General features: G+C 40.5%; 1 pseudogene; it reads left to right on the plus strand.

The window, feature by feature from the left end:
- Positions 1-13222: 13222 nt before the first annotated feature.
- LOC149991193 (tubulin beta chain pseudogene) lies at positions 13223-14726 on the plus strand (annotated as a pseudogene).
- Positions 14727-18106: the final 3380 nt, after the last annotated feature.

Here is an 18106-nt window from a genome sequence, read left to right on the forward strand (position 1 = left end):
GAATAAATGCTTAACCTCACTAATCATCAGAGAGATGCAAATTAAAACCACAATGAGATACCATCTCATGCCTGTCAGGATGGCTATCATCAATAGCTCAACCAACAAATGCTATTGAGGATGTGGAGATGGGGGAACTCTTTTGCACTGTTGGTGGGAATGCAGACTGGTGCAGCCAACTGTGGAAAGCAGTATGGAAATACCTCAAAAAATTAAAAACAGATCTGCCAATCACCTTTCATTTTATAATGAGAAACTTTCCAGCAGTTGGAAACAACACCTAGCATACAACAGACATATAAGGAACATTTGCTGAATGACCACCTACAGGGATTAGAAAGAGGAGGAATGAGTGAATGAATGGGCTTGTACATGACAGGGTATAGTGGAAGAAAGGGAGGGATTCAAGAAGCCTTTATGTGGACTTTTGAAGACCGGCTTTGAACTAAAGCAAACTCGGAGTCTGCATTCTAAGCGAACATTGTGGTTTAGCTACACACCTGTGTCTTTGAGTTATGGTCCAACTGAGCATTTCACCTGGTGCTGCTTCTGGCGGTCTTGTGGGTCAGGAGACTGTTCAAGCAGGCTTTTAGCTTTTTGTTTTGTTTGTTTCCAGAAAGCCAGCAAACCAGGTATGCTGAAATAGATTGCCACTCCCTTTCTATGTGTCCCACTACCCATAACCCCTCCCCCAACACACACCTTGGGTTTTAATGCTAACAACTGAAATGCAGTCAGTTTATTTTTTCTTTTTACCTTTTGTTGAGAAATACTTTGCTTCTTGCTCCAGTGATTTTGCAAGCAATTTTACTAATAGAAAGGGAAGAAGGACCCAAAAAGAGGGTGGACAGGTGATTTATAGGGGTGGGCAGAGTCAGTTCGATTTGTTTCAAAGACAATAGACACCAACAAACCTCCACTTAGAGACATGTTTCTCCTTGCTTTTCAGAAATACAAAGGTGGAGAGCACCCTAAGACTGAAGCTAGATGGAGACATTTGGGTACACTTTAATTTTTTTTCAATAAGCATGTGTTATGAAAAAGCAATAGCATTAGGGAAAGTTTTTGAGAGACACTTTTGGCTAATTCCAATAATCACTTTGTGCTTAATATCCCCATAGGTGAGTAGAGACAATGCCCACCAGTTGCACACAGATTTGTACAAAGGCCAGCCAGATGACATTTGTACGTTGTTTTGCACACTGCAGGGGTGAATTAAAGGTGCCCTTATTTAGATCATTATTCCTATTTGCCAAATAATGGTGCTTATTTTAAAACCAATTCTGAAAAAAGTACCTAAACAAAGTGGAAATTCACTCCTGTTGCTAGCATGGTCTACTTTGTGAAATCACAGATTTCACTCAAAGGCTACATTTTATAGAAAATAATTACAATGAAAAATATGAACCTCTAATAGAGCCACCTTGGAGCCTGCACCCACTTCATTACCCTTCCAGCCACAGCACACTTACCTCCTGAGGTGTTTGCTAATGTTTATTAACTGCAGGCCTGGGAACAGACAGATACATCCAAGTCAGAATACTTTACCAGACCAAACACTCAGTTGGTGAGTGGACACCTTTCTCTTATATTTTTCATTGGTTACTGCTCAAGCAAACTCTAAAAGAATCTCCAAATTTTCTGGTTCCATAGAAAACATTTCTTCCCAGGAGTTTTCTGAGCTTTCCTCCCATCTGTGCATTCTCGCTAATGGCAGCCCCTGTCTTTTCCTTGTCTGTACTTGCTTTTACATAGCTACTAATTGACAGTGGGCCTGACATTGTCCTTCACATAGTGAACTTGAGAAGTGAACCTCACTGCCACACCAGGAAAAGTCCAGATGCATAACTACCACCAAATATGGATGAGCTACAAAAGTTCCAGAGGCACTTTCTCATCCTTCAAATTCCAACATTCTTTCTTACCACGTGCCTCTAAACAGTAAATAAAAGACTGACTCATAATAACTACCCTTTCATCATTTCTTAATACTTTATCAATTTCCTTATTATGAATTAGGAGACTATGCTAAAGAAGAAGATACTGATCTTTCCTCTCCTATAAAAAAAATAACAGTAGTTATCTGGTGGAATGCATCCCTCTTCTCTACAGGGAATGACTATTTGCATCAGACATGAACAAAATTAGAAATTATGACATCACTGAATCCATTTTTAAAAGTAATATGAAGTTCTTGTCACAAAAATGTGAATCTTCCCAATGGGGAAAATGTGATTAACTTCAAGTGACTCAGAAATATAAAAGTGTCAGGCTGTCATTTACCTGAGCAGTTTGTTTGGTTTTTGTAAAATGGAGACTTGGAGGCAAGTGGTAATTGCAAAAAGAAACACAGAAAAAAATAAACAAAAAAGACAAAAAAGTCTAAAGGAAAAAAACAAACAAAAAGCAATTGCCACCCAAATTTCTATTTGCTGACCACATTTTCACTGACTTTTTTTTTTTTATCTGAGTATGGAACCGACAAAGCTGAAGAAGCGGTCTTAGAATCTTAAAGCTTGATAAGTCCAAAAGTTTCTTAATGCTCTTTTTTTAAAATTTTTAAACAGAACATCTTTTTGTACCAAAATGTATAGTGGAGCATCATTATGATAAAGTTTTGTGAGCACAGCTACACTAGCTGAAGTGCATACACACACTTACACATGTATGGGGGTGGTGAGGGATGTTCCCTCACACCTGCTATATCCACCAACGGCCCCTGAGCACATTTCCAGGAAGCTCATGGCCTTGAAGAGCTTGGAAAAAAGACCGGTCCATTCCAAACTCCTCTAGTAATGGAGGGCTCAGAGTCTCAGAGCTGGCCTGGAGCAGGCCTGAAGTCACCCAGGCAAACCAGACTCACAGCAGAGCTGACCCCTCCAAGCCAGGCCCACGAACACTACACAGCACCCCTGAGCTGATCTGTGGACGTCTCCTCACATTCACCTTGTTTCTTGGCCCCTTTGCCTGAAGAAAATTTTCTTGAACACTCAAGGGTATTGCTATCATTAGCTAGCTCCACATTTTAGATGTTAAACTTCATTGCTCTGATGTTAATATGGATCCAGTCAGAATTAAGTCTTAGGCATGAATAAGTTGTGGTCCTTTTGTCCTTGATTAATTTTATGACATTTATTCTAGAAAGAAAGTGTAGAAGTTTGAAACATCCTTCCTCATTAATAATACATTTTTCCTTTTAGTAATATAAACATAATTCAAGATCTGATTAAAATATCCCAATTTTATTTATTTTTTAGTAAGGAGAGAACATTTATAACTCAACTTGCCGTATGTTCTTGTCCCAGACGGTTGTCATCATGATTACATTACTCATAACCATTTGGAATGTAGAAGCTTTGGCAGAATTGGGCAGTCATATATCAGAGCCTGTATGTGCAGCATTAGCTGATCTGTTTGTGTGGGTGGTGGCAGAGGAGTCAACGTAGATACTTGATCATGGGCTATTTTTAGTACATTTCTGAGACATTACTAATTGAATTGCCTGGACCTCTGCTTCAACTCAAGTTCTTGACCTGCCATCATTTAATTGATGAAACCTGGGACAGAAATAAAGGCTATCAAAGTAAAGATGAGGTAAATTTGTGGGTCAGTCTACTGTCTTGAAACCAAACAGCAGGATCAGTAACATCTCATGGTTCATTTCTCTTGCTAAGAGAACCACTAAATAAGTACTGTGCAATGACCTCTCCTCGATTCTGGAGCCATTCCAAAGGAAGGTGTCCCAGTCTGGGCTGGAAGCACAGCCTTCTCACCCCACATCATCTGCAATGTCCTCGCTCCTCTCAGGACAGCCTCAAAGAGTTGTAGTGGAATCCAACCCATGCACACCAGCTGCCTTGGCTGACAGTGAGCAGTGCCACTCACTTCCATTTAACAAACTACACTGAGTGCCTGTGGTGTATCAGGCCATGTACATGACAACAGGAACATGCAGATGGATATAAAATGGTACCATCTGAGTTTAGCAACAGGGGAAGAACAGAGGCATAGACAAGCAGGCCAATACTATGTATAATAAAAAATGCACCACAGGAGGTATGGACAGGGTGCTTTGGGTGCATGAGAAGGAAGCAGCTAACTCAGACTGGAAGGTGACAGCAGCAAAATCTGGAGTTAGGCAAAGCTTCTGGGAGGTGGTGATACCTGGGCTGAGTTGTAAAAATTAAAAAATATATATATTTTTTTATTATCAGATGACTACTACTTCTAAAAAAATTACTGTAATATCACCATCAAAGATAATCGTTTGCATTTGAAGTATGTCCTTCGTCTATCATCTACCTGTGCATGTACACAAATGCTTTAAAAATGTTCTCAAAGAGTGAGTGACTGATCTGTTGCTTCCTTTAAAAAAAATCTAATCATATACAATGAATACTTTTTGTGCCATTAAATATTCTACATATTTTTTTAATTTTATTTTTTGTTATTCAATTACAGTTGTCCCATTTTTCCCACATTGCTCCCCCCTCCCAGCCCATCCCTTCTCCAACAATTATATCCCTCCCCGTTGTCCATGTCCATGAGTCATTCATATACTTTCCTTGACCTGACCCTTCCCTTACTTATCCCCCTTCTCTCCCTCCCCCCTCCCCCATACTGACTATTATTCTAGTCTTTGCCTATTTAGTTCGCTTGTTTGTGTTGCTTTTTAGTTTCCTGTATTGGGTGATATCATATGGTATTTTGCTTTCTTTGCCTGGCTTATTTCACTAAGCATAATTCTCTCTAATTCCATCCATGTTGTCGCAAATGGCAGGAGTTCCTTCTTTCTTTCTGCTACATAGTATTCCATTGTGTAGATGTACCACTGTTTTTTGATCCACTCATCTACAGATGGGCACTTAGGCTGTTTCCAGCACTTAGCTATTGTAAACAGGGCTTCTATGAACATAGGGGTGCATAGGTTTTTTTGAATTAGGGTTTCAGGATTTTTCGGGTATAATCCTAGCAGTGGAATCACTGGTTCAAATGGCAGTTCCATTTTTAATCTTTTGAGGTATTTCCATACTGTTTTCCATAGTGGCTGCACCAGTCTGCATTCCCACCAGCAGTGCAGTAGGGTTCCTGTTTCTCCACATCCTCGCCAACACTTGTTGTTTGTTGATTTGTTGATGATGGCCATTCTGACAGGTGTAAGGTGGTATCTCATTGTGGTTTTTACTTGCACCTCTCTGATGGCCAATGATGTTGAGCATTTTTTCATGTGTCTATGGACCTTCTGTATGTCCTCTTCGGAGAAGTGTTTGTTCAGGTCCTTTGCCCATTTTTTAATTGGGTTGTTTGTTTTCTTGATGTTGAGTCATATAAGCTCTTTATATATTTTGGAGATCAGTCCCCTGTCTGTGATATCATTGGCAAATATGTTTTCCCATATGGTTGGTTTCCTTTTCATCTTGCTGATGTTTTCTTTTGATGAGCAGAAACTTTTTAGTTTGATGTAGTCCCATTTGTTTATTTTTTTCCTTTATTTCTCTTGCCTTGGGAGATGTATCCGTGAAGATATTGTTACGTGTGATATCTGAAATTTTCCTGCCTATGTTTTCCTCTAGGACTTTTACGGTATCACGGCTTACATTTAAGTCTTTAATCCATCTTGAGTTTATTCTCGTGTGTGGTGTAAGTTGGTGGTCTACTTTCATTTTTTTGCACGTCCCTGTCCAGTTCTCCCAGCACCATTTGTTAAAGAGGCTCTTCTCACTCCATATTATGTTCTTTCCTCCTTTATCAAAGATTAGTTGACCATAGAGACCTGGGTTTATTTCTGGGCTTTCAATTCTGTTCCACTGAACTATATGTCTGTTCTTATGCTACTACCAGACTGTTTTGATCACAGTGGCTTTGTAGTATTGTTTTATGTCTGGTATCGTGATTCCTCCTGCTGTGTTCTTCTGTTTCAAGATTGCTTTTGCTATTCGGGGTCTTTTTTGGTTCCATATGAATTTTTGGCGGATTTGTTCTAGGTCAGTGAAACATGTCATTGGTATTTTAATAGGGATTGCATTGAATTTGTAAATTGCTTTGGGTAGTATGGCCATTTTGATGATGTTGATTCTTCCCATGCAAGAACATGGTATTTGCCTCCATTTATTTGTATCTTCCTTAATTTCTTTCTTCAATGTTGCATAATTTTCAGTGTACAGGTCTTTTATCTCTTTGGTTAAGTTTATTCCTAGGTACTTTATTTTTCTTGTTGCTATAGTAAATGGTATTTTCATTTTTGCTTCTGTCTCTGAGATTTTATTGTTGGTGTACAGAAATGCCTTAGATTTCTGTATATTTATTTTGTACCCTGCTATTTTGCCAAATCCACTTATTATATCAAGTAGTCTTTTAGTGGATTTTATAGGGTTTTCTAGGTATACTATCATGTCGTCTGCAAATAGTGATAGTTTTACTTCTTCTTTCCCAGTTTGGATGCCTTTTATTTCTTTGTCCTGTCTGATTGCTGTGGCTAGGACTTCCAACACTATGTTGAATAGAAGTGGAGAGAGTGGAAAGCCTTGTCTAGTTCCTGTTTTCAGGGGAAATGCTTTCAGTTTTTGTCCATTGAGTATGATGTTGGCTTCAGGCTTCTCATATATAGCCTTAATGATGTTAAGGTATGCTCTCTCTATTCCCATTTTGCTGAGTGTTTTCGTCATAAATGGGTGTTGTACTTTATCAAATGCTTTTTTTTGCATCTACTGATATGATCATGTGATTTTTGTCTTTCATTTTGTTTAGGTGATGTATTATATTTATTGATTTGCAAATATTAAACCATCCTTGCATCCCTGGGATCATGGTGTATGATCTTTTTGATGTATTGTTGGATCCTGTTTGCCAAAATTTTATTGAGGATTTTAGCATCTATGTTCATCAGTGATATTGGCCTGTAGTTTTCTTTCTTTGTTGTGTCTTGACCTGGTTTTGGGATTAGGGTAATACTGGCTTCATAGAAAGAGTTTGGGATTTTTCCCTCTTCTTGGATTTTCTGGAATAGTTTGAGGAGGGTAGGAGTTAGTTCTTCCCTAAATGTTTTGTAAAATTCGCCTGTGAAGCCATCCGGTCCAGGGCTTTTGTGTGCAGGGAGATTTTTGATTACTGTTTCAATTTCCTTCTTTGTTATTGGTCTGTTGAGACTTTCTACTTCTTCTTGATTCAGTTTTGGAAGGTTATATGTTTCTAGAAATCTGTCCATTTCTACTAGGTTGTCAAATTTCTTTACATATAGTTTTTTTTAGTAATTTCTTATAATTGTTTGTATTTCTGAGGTATCAGTCGTGATTTCTTTTATTATGTAAACAAATGTTGTTACATTTCATGTTGTCCCAGAGGTCCCTTAAACCATCTCATTTCTTCTTTTTCCTTTTTGCTGTTTAGATTAAATATTTTCTTTTTTCTTAAATTTTAGTTTTATTGTTTTTCTATTACAATTGTCCTACTTTTTCCCTCATTGCTACCCCTCACCCAGCCCAACCGTTCTCCCACAGTCCATCCCAATCCCATTTTCTATGTTCATGGGTTATTTATATTGGTTCCTTTGCTAAACTCTTCCCCTACTTACCCCCTTCCCTCCCTCCCCCCCTCCCCCTGATAACTGTTACTCTGTTCCTTGTTCAATTTTGTTCATTTGTTTGTGTTGTTCATTATTCTCCTTTATTATATGATATCATATGGTATTTTTCTTTCATTGGCTGGCTTTTTTTGCTAAGCATAATTCTCTCTAGTTCCAGCATAGGCAGCTACCAACCACAGATCATTTGACAGATACCACCAGGTACCCTGGATTCCTCAGGCAGTACCTGTCTGGACTTCCATTTATTTTCTGGAACTTCTGGTTATTTCTGGTTTTGAGGTAGTTGTATTCCTTCTTAGTTGTGGAGGGAGATGGAGCATGCCAGTCTAGGCCTCCATCCCCACAGTTTTTTAATCCACTTATCTACAGATGGGCACTTAGGTTGTTTCCTGCATTGGCTATTGTAAACAGTGCTGCTATGAACATAGGGGTGCATAGGTTCTTTTGAATTGGCGTTTCAGGATTCTTCGGGTATAATCCTAGCAGTTCTTCTCAACATCTTCCTATCTACTCCACTCCCTCCTCCTATGCTTCTTAATTACGGTACAATCTCCCTCCCTTTCCCCCCTTCCCTTTCCCCCTCCCCACTGACCTCCCTTAAAAATGTTCTCCATCCACAGATGGGTACTTAGTTTGTTTCCTGCACTTGGCTATTGTAAACAGCACTGCTATGACCATAGGGGTGCATAAGTTCTTTTGAATTAGGTTTCAGGATTCTTCAGGTATAATCCTAGAAGTAGAATTGCTGGTTCAAAAGGCAGTTCCATTTTTAGTTTTTTGAGGAAATTCCATACTGTTTTCCATAGTGGCTGCACCAGTCTGCAGTCCCACCAACAGTGCAGTAGGGTTCCCATTTCTCCACATACTCGTCAGCCCTTGCTGTTTGTTGATTTTTTGATGATGGCCATTCTGACTGTTTATTTGCATCTCTCTGATGACTAGTGATGTTGAACATATTTTTTCATATGCCTCTGGACCCTCTGTATATCCTCCTTGGAGAAGGAGGCTGTCTTTCTGAATTGGGCTGTCTTTCTTCTATGTGTTGAGATATGTAAGTTCTTTATATATTTGGAGATCAATCCCTTATCTGATGTATCATTGGCAAATATGCTTCCCCATATGGTTGGTTCCCTTTTCATCTTGCTGATGTTTTCTTTTGTTGAGCAGAAGCTCTTTAGTTTGATGTAGTTCCATTAGTTTATTTTTTCCTTTATTTCCCTTGCCTTAGGAGATGTATCAGTGAAAATATTGCTACGTGGGATCTGAAATTTTCCTGCCTAGATTAAGTATTTTCTGCTACCTTGTGTGACAAGTCTCTGATTCGATCCTCTGCTTCATCTAATCTGCTGTCAATTCCATCTGGTGGGGAGGGGGAAGATGGCGGAGGAGTGACGGGAGACTATGCTCTCGGGCTCCTGAGACCCATCTGTGGTTTGGACTAATTGCAGATAGATCATCTCAGTGAGCGGCTGGACACTGGCGGGAGTCGAGCCTTCACATTGCTGGATTAGAGAAAAACCATCTGGGAGCGACCTGTTTGGTGAGGATAGCGGAAGAAAAAGGGAAGAGACGGGATTCCTGACTGGGGTGGCTGCCCGAGCTGCAGCTGGAAGGACACAAAGGCTTTTTGGCGACCACAGGCTTCCCCAGGGGGGAGTCGGGAGGAGAGCGGATCTCTGCCCACTGGCAGAGAGGGGACTCGACCAGGTGGCATTGACGCTGGAAGACGGGGGTCAGCGTGCTGCTGTACAAGTGAAAACGTAATTTTTCCTCTGTATTTTTCTCTTGTAAACTGCAGAGAGGGAGGAAAAGTTTGGGGGTGATAGGACATACTTAAAGAGCACAGGCGCAGAAGTGCGCTTGCCCACTCCCCAACCCTCCACTTGGGTCTCGTGGGCACGCATAGGGAAGTGCCCTCATTCACTGGCCCAGGTGCACAGGGCCATGCATCCAGGTGCCCCTCAGACACACCCCAACAGACATAAGATCAGTGCCCCAACGGGCGCAGGGAGGGCCCACTGGACATGCAGAAGACTGTGCGCAGTTGCCCCTGGCCAGCCCAGTGGGCGCCAGGCCGAAGTACCAGGCCAGAGCCCGGAGCGCAGAGCACTTACCCAGGCTCTGCGAGTGCCCACCCAGGCGGTTCAGGAATGGTGGGCAGCTGTGGCGTGGGAACAGCGGGCAGTAGCGACTCACAGACACTCACTTCTACTGAGCACAAGTGTCTGAGGCCCTGCCCTAAGAGGCGAGAGACCAACTCCCGGAACACAGCGCTGCAGGCCTGAGGCTAGCTCCCCAGCCTCCTAGGGTGCACACCGGCACTCGAGCAAAAAAACACCTCGCTGGCTTTCCTGGAGCACGGTGCAGCCAGCTTTCTCAGAGCACAGCTCGGCAGACCTGAGCTCAGTTCCCCAGCCACCTTGGGCGCGCACTGATGCTTCTGCGAAAAAACACCTCACTGGCTTCCCCGGAGCGCAACGCGGCCTGCTTTCCCTGAGCGCCGTGTGGCAGACCTGAGGTGGGCTCTCAGACGCCTTGCATTGCACTCTGCCAGCCACCTCACGCACACCGCTGCTGCAAGGAATAGGAATCTCTGACCCGTCACATTAGACCAGCTGTGGACGCAGAGAAAGAAGACTACACACAAAGGCTGAACTGAGTAAAAACATTCCTTTCTTTTTTCTTTTTCTCTTTTTCCTTTTTCTTTTCTTCCTGAAAGAGGAGGGGAGGAGGGAGAAGGGGAAGGAAGGAGGAAAAAAAAATCTATATCTCTAATCCGTTTTATATAATCTTTCCTTCTTATCCTTCTGCTTTAATTGTTGTTTATTTGTTTGTGGGCCTAGTTTAGCCTCCCTTTGACTCTAAATAAATAGAATATAACTACTATATAAATCCAATACTATATAATTCCACTTTTCTACTATATTCTGCACTCTTCCCCTTTTTTTCTTCTATAGTTATTAACATACAACATAAATATTACCTACTGGCTTGCACAGTCTCAGCTATTATTAACCTATTATCCCCTCTCTCAAAAATCATATTTTTCTTGCTCTGAAACAACTCTTACCTATTCTTCCTATAGTGTAAAAGCTCTAATCTCTCTACATTTATACTAATACTGGCTCATTTGCTGACGATAGCAGGATAGAGGGTGAGGGATATTTTTGAGGGTGCAGGTCTCCTACCAGGGCTGTGTGTTTATGTTTTTAACAGCATCTCCACAAAAGAACTCGACAAAGTGGATAGAGTAACTCTCGGTCAACTAGCCAGAAGGAAGATCCTAACAAAGAGCATCTGAAATATAACGAGACAGCATAAACAAATGACATAAAGGGTAACCCAAGAACATCAGGCTCAGGAGATCAAAGAGACTGCACCACTGAAACCCCCAGATCTCCAATATAGAACCCCATACCACAAAGGTGGGAAGACAGAGCAGATAAATCCAAATAACAAAAACAAACAAGAAGAATCCAACATGGTAAGATGCAGAGATAACCTCTCACTGAAAAGAAAAGAGGAATCCCCAGAAAGAGAGGTAGGTAGAATAGACATAGCCCAAATGTCAGACATGGAATTCAAAACAATGGTGGTGACGAAGCTCAATATATTCAACAACCTTAAAAACAACTATGACAACCTACAAGGAAGCTACCAACAGCTCCAAGATAATTACAAGGAACTTGTAGAGAACTACACCAGCATAAAAAGAGACATAGAAACGATCAACAAGAACCAGGAAGAAATGAAGAATGCAATCTCTGAACTGAACAACACAGTAGAATCGGTCAAAAGCAGACTAAACGAAGCAGAGGATTAGATTAGTGAGTTAGAAGATAATGTAGAAAAAAATTCTCAGATGATACAGCAAAATGAAAAAAGATTGAAAAGTATGAAGAAGAGGTAAGGGAATGAAAGGATAGCATAAGGAAGAACAATATAAGAGTAATTGGAGTTAGAGAGGGATCAGAATAACAAGGAATAGATAAACTGAAAGGAGAAATAGTGATAGAAAAATTTCTCAACCTGATGAGAGAAAAAGTTTTGCAAGTCCAGGAAGCATAAAGAGTTCCAATGAAGAGGAACTCCCAAAAACCCACTCCAAGGCACATCATAGTTAAAATGGCAACATTCCAAGACAAAGAGAGAATCCTAAAAGCAGCAAGAGAAAAACAGGAAATAAATTACAAGGGAACTCCAATACAGCTATCGACCGATTTCTCAACAGAAATACTACAAACCAGAAGGGAATGGTCAAAAATATTTCAAGCAATGGCCTACAACCAAGAATACTCTACCCAGGAACACTCTCATTCAAAATGGAAGGTGAAATAAGGAGTTTCTCAGATAAAGGAAGACTAAAAGAATATATCTCCACCAAACCAGCATTGCAAGAGATGCTAAAGGGAATACTCTGAGGAAAAAAAAAAAAAGAGAGAGAAAAAACAAAAAAAGAGTAGAAGAACAGAGGTACAAAGGGAAATGAATAAATACATGTCAATAATAACCTTAAATGTAAATGGATTAAATGCTCCAATTAAAAGACATAGGGTAACGGAATGGATCAGAAAACAGGACCCACATATTTGCTGTCTACAAGAAACACATCTCAAAACAAAAGACTTACATAGACTGAAAGTAAAAGGATATAAAAAAATATTTCAAGCAAACGGACCTGAAAAAAAAGTTGGGGTAGCAGTCCTCATATCAGACAAAACGGATTTCAAAGCAAGGGCAATAAAAAGAGACAAAGAAGGACATTTCATGATACTTAAAGGAACAATCCGTCAAGAAGATATAACACTGATAAACATATATGCACCCAACATAGGAGCACCCAAATACATACAACAAATACTAGGAGACCACAAGAAGGATATTAATAACAACACCCTCATAGTAGGGGACTTCAACACTCCATTATCAACAATAGACAGATCATCCAAGCAAAGAAACACCAAGGATATCCTGACATTGATCAACACACTAAACCTCATGGACTAAACTGATATATATAGAACTTTTCACCCCAAAGAAGCAAAATATACATTTTTTTCAAAGGCACATGGGACATTTTCAAAGATAGACCACATTATAGGACACAAAAGAAGCCTCAACAAATTCAAGAAAATTGAAATTATATCAAGCATCTTCTCAGATCACAATGGCTTAAAATTTGAAATGAACCTCAAGGAAAAAAACCAAATACATTCAAACTCATGGAGAATTAATAACACGCTATTAAATAATGAATGGGCAAACAACGACATCAAGGAAGAAATCAAAAAAGAATAAATAGACTTTTCAGAAGAAAAAAAAAAAAGAAGAAATCAAAAAGTTTCTGGAAACTACTGATAATGAACACACAACAACCCAAAACCTATGGGACACAGCAAAAGCATTCCTAAGAGGGAAGTTCATAGCAATACAGGCATATCTGAAAAGGACAGAAGAAGCTCAAATAAAAAATCTAATCCTAGCCTCTCAGAATCTTCCTGCCGCTGCGTTCGGACCTAGCTGCTGCAGCCTCCGGGGCACGTCGCATTCTACCAGTCCATGAGGAGCAGCAGAGAAAAAATAATTACATATTTTCTTGCCCCACTTTTCTGAGGGGAGCAAAAACATTTAATTTGTACCATGAGGGAAATCATGCACACCCAGGTGGGGCAGTGTGGCAACCAGATCGGTGCCAAGTTCTGGGAGGTGATCAGTGATGAACATGGCATCAACCCCACTGGCACCTACCACGGGGACAGCGACCTGCAACTGGATCACATCTCCGTGTATTACAATGAAGCCACAGGTGGAAAATATGTACCTCGTGCTATCTTGGTGGATCTAGAACCTGGTACCATGGACTCTGTTCGCTCAGGTCCTTTTGGCCAGATCTTTAGAACAGACAACTTTGTTTTTGGTCAGTCTGGGGCAGGCAACAACTGGGCCAAGGGCCACTATACAGAGGGGGCCGAGCTGGTTGACTCAGTCCTGGACGTGGTGCGGAAGGAGGCTGAAAGCTGTGACTGCCTGCAGGGCTTCCAGCTGACCCACTCACTGGGTGGGGGTACAGGCTCTGGAATGGGCACCTTACTCATCAGCAAGATCCGTGAAGAGTATCCAGACTGCATCATGAACACCTTCAGTGTGGTACCTTCACCCAAATTGTCTGACACTGTGGTTGAGCCCTACAATGCCACCCTCTCTGTCCATCACTTGGTAGAGAATACTGATGAGACCTACTGCATTTATAACGAGGCCCTTTACGATATCTGCTTCCGTACCCTCAAGTTGACCACACCAACATATGGGGGCCTGAACCACCTTGTCTCAGCCACCATGAGTGGTGTCACCACCTGCCTCCGCTTCCCTGGCCAGCTCAATGCTGATCTGCACAAGCTGGCAGTCAATATGGTCCCCTTCCCACGCCTCCACTTCTTCATGCCTGGCTTTGCCCCTCTAACCAGCCGTGGAAGCCAGCAGTATCGGGCTCTCACTGTACCTGAACTCACCCAGCAGGTATTTGATGCCAAGAACATGATGGCTGCCTGTGACCCCCGCCATGGCCGTTACCTCACTGTGGCTGCTGTCTTCCGTGGGCGAATGTCCATGAAGGAGGTGGACGAGCAGATGCTCAACGTACAAAACAAAAATAGCAGCTACTTTGTGGAGTGGATCCCCAACAATGTTAAGACAGCTGTCTGCGACATCCCACCTCGTGGCCTGAAGATGGCAGTCACCTTCATTGGCAACAGCACGGCCATCCAGGAGCTGTTCAAGCCCATCTCAGAGCAGTTCACAGCCATGTTCCACCGGAAGGCCTTCCTGCACTGGTACACGGGTGAAGGCATGGACGAGATGGAGTTCACTGAGGCTGAGAGCAACATGAATGACCTGGTCTCCGAGTATCAGCAGTACCAGGATGCCACCGCAGAAGAGGAGGAGGATTTCGGTGAGGAGGCAGAAGAGGAGGCTTAAGGCCACGCCCATCACTCAGGCTTCTCAGTTCCCTTAGCCTTCAACTACCTCTTTCCTCTCCCTCAGAATTTGCATCTTCTGCCATATTTTTCTTTTAGGAGTGTTCTAGAACAGTGCCTGGCACATAATAGGCACCCAATAAACATTTGTTGCTTGTTGGAAAAAAAAATCTAATCCTAAAGCTACAAGAACTAGAGAAAGAACAACAAGCCCAGAGCGAGTAGAAGAAAGGAAATCATCAAGAGCAGAGCAGAATTAAATGACATAGAGACTAAACTAACAATTCAAAAGATTAACAAAAGTAGAAGCTGGTTCTTTGAAAAGATAAACAAAATTGACAAACCTTTAACCAGGCTCATCAAGGAAAAAAAGAGGACTCAAATTAATAAAATCAGAAACAAAAAGGAGAAATCACGACTGATACTTCAGAAATACAAAGGATTGTAAGAAATTACTAAAAGCAACTGTATGGCAAGAAATTTGACAACCAAGAAGAAATGGACAAATTTCTAGAAGCATATAATCTTCCAAAACTGAATCAAGAAGAAGCAGAAAGCCTGAATAGAGCAATAACAACTAGTGAATTTGAAGCAGTAATCAAAAAACTTTCGGCACACAAAAGCCCTGCACCGGATGGCTTCACAGGTAAATTCTACAAAACATTTAGGAAAAAACTAACTCCTATCCTTCTCAGACTATTCCAAAAAAAGTCCAAGAAGAGGGAAAACTCCCAAACTCTTTCTATGAAGCCAGGATTACCCTAATTCCAAAACCAGGTCAAGACACAAACAAAGAAAGAATATTATAGGCCAATATCGCTGATGAACAAAGCTGCTAAAATCTTCAACAAAATATTGGCAAACCATATTCAGCAACACATTAGAAAGATCATACACCACGATGAAGTGGGATTCATCCCAGGGATGCAAGGATGGTTTAATATTCGCAAATCAATAAACATAATACACCACATAAGCAAAATGAAAGACAAAAACCACATGATCATATCAATAGATGCAGAAAAAGCATTTGATAAGGTACAACACTCATTTATGTTGAAAACTCTCAGCAAATTGGGAACAGAGGGAGCATACCTCAACATAATCAAGGTCATATACGAGAAACCTGAAGCCAACATCATACTCAATGGGAAAAAACTGAGAGCATTTCCCCTGAGGTCAGGAACAAGACAAGGGTGTCCACTCTCTCCACTCCCATTCAACATGGTCTTGGAAGTTCTAGCCATAATAATCAGACAGGAAAGAGAAATAAAAGGCATCTAAATGGGAAAAGATGAAGTAAAACAGTCACTATTTGCAGATGACATGAGAGTATACAAAGAAAACCCTATAGATTCCACAAAAAAACTACCAGACCTAATAAGTGAATGCGGCAAAATAGCAGGGTACAAAGTCAATATTCAGAAATCAAAGACATTTCTCTAAACCAGCAATAAAATATCAGAGATAGAAACTAAAAGAAAAATCACATTTACCATAGCAACAAGAAAAATAAAGTACCTAGGAATAAACTTAACCAAGGAGGTAAATGACCTGTACTCCGAAAACTACATAACCCTGAAGAAAGAAATTAAGGAAGACACAAATAAATGGAGGCATATACCATGTTCATGGATGAGAAGAATCAACATCATTAAAATGTCCATACTACCCAAAGCAATTTATAGATTCAATGCAATCGCTATTAAAATACCAATGACATTTTTCACAGACCTAGAACAAATACTTCAAAAATTTATATGGAACCAAAAAAGAGCCTGAATAGCCACTGCGATTTTGAGGAAAAAGAACACAGTAGGAGGAATCACAATACCTGATATCAAACTATAGTGCAAGGCCACGGTAATCAAAACAGTTTGGTACTGGCATAAGAATAAAAATATAGATCAATGGAACAGAATAGAGAGCCCAGAAATAAACCCAGGTCTATATGTTTAACTAATATTTGACAAAGGGGGAAGGAAAATCAAATGAAGTAAAAAGAGCCTCTTTAACAAATGGTGTTTGGAGAACCGGACAGGGACATGCAAAAAAGTGAAACTAGACCACCAACTTACACCATACACCACAATAAACTCAAGATGGATCAAAGATTTAAATGTAAGCTGTGGCACTGTAAAAGTCCTAGAGGAAAACATAGGCAGAAAAATTTCAGATATCCCACGTAGCAATATTTTCACTGATATATCTCCTAGTGTAAGGGAAACAAAGGAAAGAATAAACAAATGGGACTACATCAAACTAAAGAGTTTCTGCTCAACAAAAGAAAACATCGGCATGATGAAAAGGGAACCAACCATATGGGAAAATATACTTGCCAATGATATCTCAGACATGGAATTGATATCCAAAATATATAAAGAACTCATACGACTCAACACCAAGAAGACAGACAACCCAATTAAAAAATGGGCCAAGTACCTGAACAAACACTTCTCCAAAGAGGACATAGGGAGTGTCCATAGACATATGAAAGAATGCTCAACATCACTAACCATCAGATAGATGCAAATAAAAATCACAATGAGATACCACCTCTCACCAGTCAGAATGGCCATCATCAACAAATCAACAAACAACTTGTGCTGGCGAGGATGCCAAAAATTGGGAACCCTGGCGCATTGCTGGTGGGAATGAATACTGGTGCAACCACTATGGAAAACATTATGGAATTTCCTCAAAAAACTAAAAATGAAACTGCCTTTTAAACCAACAATTCTATTGCTAGGATTCTATTTGAAAAATCCTGAGACATCAATTCAAAAGAACTTATGCATTCCTATGTTCATAGCAGCCCTATTTACAATAGCCAAGTGCTGGAAACAGCCTAACTGCCCATCTGTAAATGAGTGGATCAGAAAACTGTGGTTCATTTAGACAATGAAGAACTATGTAGCAGAAAGAAAGAAGGAACTTCTACCACTTGCAACAACATGGATGGAACTAGAGAGAATTATGCTTAGTGAAATAAGCCAGGCAACAAAAGAAAAATATCTTATACTATCACCTATTACAGGAAACTAATGTACAACAGAAACAAATGAGCAAAATTGAACCAGAGATATGTAAACCAGAAATAAACTAACAGTAACAAGGGGGGAGACAGGAGGCATAGAAGCGGGTAAGAAGGGGAAGGGTCTAGTCAAAGAACATATATAAATGACCCACGCACCTGGACAACTGGGTGGGATCTTAATGTGGGAGATGTGGGGGCAGGGTGCAGGGAAGCAAAAGGGAGAAAAAAGTGGGACAACTGTAATGGAAAAACAAAAAAAAATTTAGTGGAGGAAAAAATGAAAATATAAAGAATGGAAATGCAAGTTCAGTGAATATTAGAAGAACAAGGATTTTCCTTCACACTGTATTTTTCTCTCTATCTGATCCCTCCAAAGTTTGGCATTCTAAAGAAGTAAGTAATGATGTAAGTTTCTTTGCATAAAACTAATAAGACCAGTTGTTGATAGAGATTTTATTGACTTTGACTGGAATGTCATGCCTAAAGGAGACATGCTTGGTTGTCACCAAAAAG

The sequence above is a fragment of the Furipterus horrens genome, unplaced genomic scaffold, assembly GCF_987537825.1.
Source record: "Furipterus horrens unplaced genomic scaffold, mFurHor1.1.pri manual_scaffold_17, whole genome shotgun sequence".
In the NCBI taxonomy this organism is placed as follows: Eukaryota; Metazoa; Chordata; class Mammalia; order Chiroptera; family Furipteridae; genus Furipterus; species Furipterus horrens.